Raw genomic sequence first — 3,825 nt, forward strand, 5'->3', positions numbered from 1 at the left:
AGAGATCATGACCTGAGCCGAAGTCAGGTGCTTAACTGACTGAGCCACCCGGCCACCCCTCATTATCCATCTTTTTTTTAAATTTTTTAATGTTTATTTATTTTTGAGAGACAGAGCGTGAGCAGGGGAGGAGCAGAGAAAGAGGGAAACACAGAATCTGAAGCAGGCTCCAGGCTCTGAGCTGTCAGCACAGAGCCCAACACGGGGCTCAAACTCATGAACTGCGAGATCATGACCTGAGCCAAAGTCGGGTGCTTAACTGAGCCACTCAGGCACCCCTCTCATTATCCATTTTTAAGAGATGCAAACAAGGGGGCACCTGGGGCTCAATTGGTAGAGCATGACTCTTGATCTCGGGGTTGTGAATTTGAGTCCCACCTTGGGCATAGAGCTTACTTTAAAAAAAAAAAAAAAAGATTAATCATTTCTTGGCCTTTTGGCTAATATCATAGTATCTGTTCGTATCAGTTTGATATCTGAGACATCATCTATCCGAGGACAATATACTAAGTGGATTTCTGGAGCAGAGGGATGGAATAGGAGCTTGCTCCGTCCTCTCCGGGCATCGACCTGGTATCGCAGTACCTCTGGGAATGGTGCACTCCCTCGGGGAGCTTAAAAAAAAAACATTCAATAATTAACTAAATCAATTAAATAGAATTTTCTATTAAAAATTAATTAGCTAATTAAAAATTTATTAAAGTTTTTTAAAAAAATTTTTTAATGTTTATTCATTTTTGAGAGACAGCGGGGGAAAGGCAGAGAGAGAGGGAGACACAGAATCTGAAGCAGGCTCCAGGTTCTGAGCTGTCACCACAGAGCCCTACGTGGGGCTCAAACTCCCCAACCATGAGATCATAACCTGAGCTGAAGTCAGACCCTCAACTGACTGAGCCATCCAGGCGCCACACAAGATTTTTTTTTTTTTTTTTTTTTTTTATTTCTTTTTAAGTAACCTCTATGCCCAACACAGGGCTCAAACTCACAACCCTGAGATCAAGAGTCGCATGCTATACGCACTGAGCCAGTCAGGAGCCCCAAAAGCTTTTTTTTTTTTTTTTTTTTTTTAAGTAGGAAATGTTACATCGTTTCTTTTTCTCCTTGAACTTACATTTCCATTGTACTTCCCCGAACATACTTGATCACAACAAATTAGGATACGTTAAATGTAATTCTAATTCCATCCATTTCTGTGAGATCTCGTTACTCAGCCATTGTGGCCGTTCACTTTTCACCATGCTGGAGGATTTACACCCTGAAGGGTAAAGGTAAGATTCAGAGAAGTAAGGTTTTCATGTGTAAGGGAGAAAGGAGCTAATGCTCTGGAAAGGAGTGCCTTGATCTCAGGAGGCTGAGGGGTGATATGTTTGAGGCAGGAGTTTATGTGGAAGGGAACGTTCTGGGTACCAAGTCCATTGAAAGCATCCTTGCCCACATACCTTCGAAATGTTTCTGTGTACTGATTTGAAGAATGGATTCCTAGACGATCTGGCCATTAAAATATGTGTTAAGTGTATTCATTCATGCATATGTGGTCACTTTAACCACATAAAGGCTTTATATAGATTTAGCACATGGCAGAGAAACTCACTATTCAACAATTTTGAACAACTATGTATGTATGAGGAATAAGCTGACTTAATGCAGAAACAAATTTTCTGTTATGCTAAAGTAATTTGGAAAGTTTTCCCAGAAGTCTTCCAGAAAAATGGATCACATCCTTCATCCATAAGTTGAAAATAAATCTTTGCAGTATGTGGTTGGTATTGTAAAAGCAGAAACTTTAATGTTTTTAATTTAACTTTTACATTTAACATTAATTTTTTATTTTAAAATAGAAATGAAAAGGCAACCTAAAACATAAGGTGAAAGACTGGGGCAGAGGTGTAAGGGAATACAGCACAAGCTGTTTCATATAAATCAAGCCTGGGACAACACATTTAAGTTTAGGATAGAACCCCAGAGCCGTGTCTCTCTCACAAGCTCAGTGCCTCACAAACTTCCTGGAAAGTCCCTTACATCCTCTATTAGCTATGTTCAGAGAAGCCTATCTCGTCTACTTGAGGGAAGGCTCATTCACTCCAGCTGCTTCCTAGAAAGGGCTCACCTCCTTTCCTCCAGTGCTGGGAAACAGTGTAAGCAATCGTCCTAGGTTGGCGGGCTGGCTGAAGGGACCTTCCACCACCTCTGTTGCTAGGAAACCCGAGTCCCTCCAGACCCTTTTTTCTGCTACAGGCCCCATTGCGTAGCAGATGGGAGCACAAAGTCTGGCACTGGATTACCTGGATTGGAGCCTAGCTCTTGCTCTTACTAACTGTGTGTCCTTTGGCCAAGGTACTGATCCTGTCTATGCCTAGTTTTTTTTCCACATAATCAAAATTTGGTTTCACAGTTATTATTACCCTAGGATTGTTGTAAAGACTAAATGAGTGGAGTGCCTAGGTGGCTCATTCGGTTAAGCGCCAGACTCTTGGTTTTCGGCTCAGGTCTTGATCTCACGGTTTGTGGGTTCGAGCCCCACGTCGGGCTCCATGCTAACAGCACTGATCCTGCTTGGGCTTCTTTCTGTCCTTCTCTCTCTGCCCCTCCCAGCTCGTTCTCTCTCTCTCTTTCAAAAATAAATAAATACATACACAAATAATTTTAAAAAATAAAGACTAAATGAGTTAACATGTGTCAAGTGTTTACAATATTGCCTGGCACCATGTAAATGCTTGCTGCTATTAGGTTTTATTAACTAAGGGCTAACTTTATCTAACTGTACAGTTTCTAACTTTACCAGGGCACTACTAATTATCTTGTTTGAGCAGTGTTTTCAGATTGGGTTACAATTTAGCATATATTAAACCCACCCAAAAGGCTTGTTAAAACAGGTCCCTAGAATTTAGTCAGTCTGAGGTGTGGTCCAAAAATTTGAATTCTAATTCCAGTAAGTTCCCAGATAATGCTGATGCTCCAGGGACTAGTCTTGGAAAACCACTAACATGTAATAAGGCTCTGTGTTGTATATTGAATTTTTGTTTCATTTATATGTGGTGATAGAGTATTCGGATAAATTAAGAGGTTTTTATTGACAAAGGTGTGCATAGAACATAGAAGAACTAAGGAAGATAACGTAGTAACTCAGATGTTTCACACGAAGGCCCAAAGGGATGAGGGAAGTAACTGGAATCCAAAGAAGAGAGTTACTTCCGAGAAGCCCTTCCTCTTTTTTTTTTTTTTTCAAGAGACAAAGCCAGCCTCAGTGTAGGCAACCCTACATGGATAAAGACAGGAGAATAAATGTTCTGGGCACCGACTTATCACTGCAGTTTCTCCCTGGGGCTCCTATTGGCTGAACCCAGTAGATTAAGAGGTCACAAGAGTTGTATTGGGTGTAGCTGGGAATGCCTGGGGGTTTTCAAGACCTTTCCAGAGGATCCTTGAAGTCAAAACTATTTTCATAATAATACTAAGATGTTATTTGCCTTTTTCACTTCTATTCTCTCAGTAGTGAACAACGGCCTTTCCCAAAGGATGTCTGACCTGTGATATTTCTACTGATTGAATGCAGAAGGAGATGTGAAGATCCAGCTGTCTTCTGTTAATCCACATGTTGAGGAGAGTTACAAACATGGAAGGCAATGTTTTTTATTTAAAAACAATGTTGGTCGTGCCCGGCTGTCTCAGAGTATAAAGCATGTGACTCTTGATCTCAGAGTTGTGGGTTCGAGCCCCATGTTGGGTGTCGGGATTACTTAAAAAAAATAAAATCTTGTAAAAATAAAATAAATAAAATCTTTTAAAAGATAAGAAAGGATGTTATTTATGTTAACACATAGTGAG

General features: G+C 40.5%; 1 non-coding gene across 1 annotated transcript; it reads left to right on the forward strand.

The window, feature by feature from the left end:
• Positions 1–420: 420 nt before the first annotated feature.
• Positions 421–607, forward strand: LOC115519623. Its single transcript, XR_003970617.1, has one exon. It is a non-coding gene; the product is annotated as a U2 spliceosomal RNA (small nuclear RNA).
• Positions 608–3,825: the final 3,218 nt, after the last annotated feature.

This window comes from Lynx canadensis, chromosome B4 (assembly GCF_007474595.2).
Source record: "Lynx canadensis isolate LIC74 chromosome B4, mLynCan4.pri.v2, whole genome shotgun sequence".
Classification (NCBI taxonomy): Eukaryota; Metazoa; Chordata; class Mammalia; order Carnivora; family Felidae; genus Lynx; species Lynx canadensis.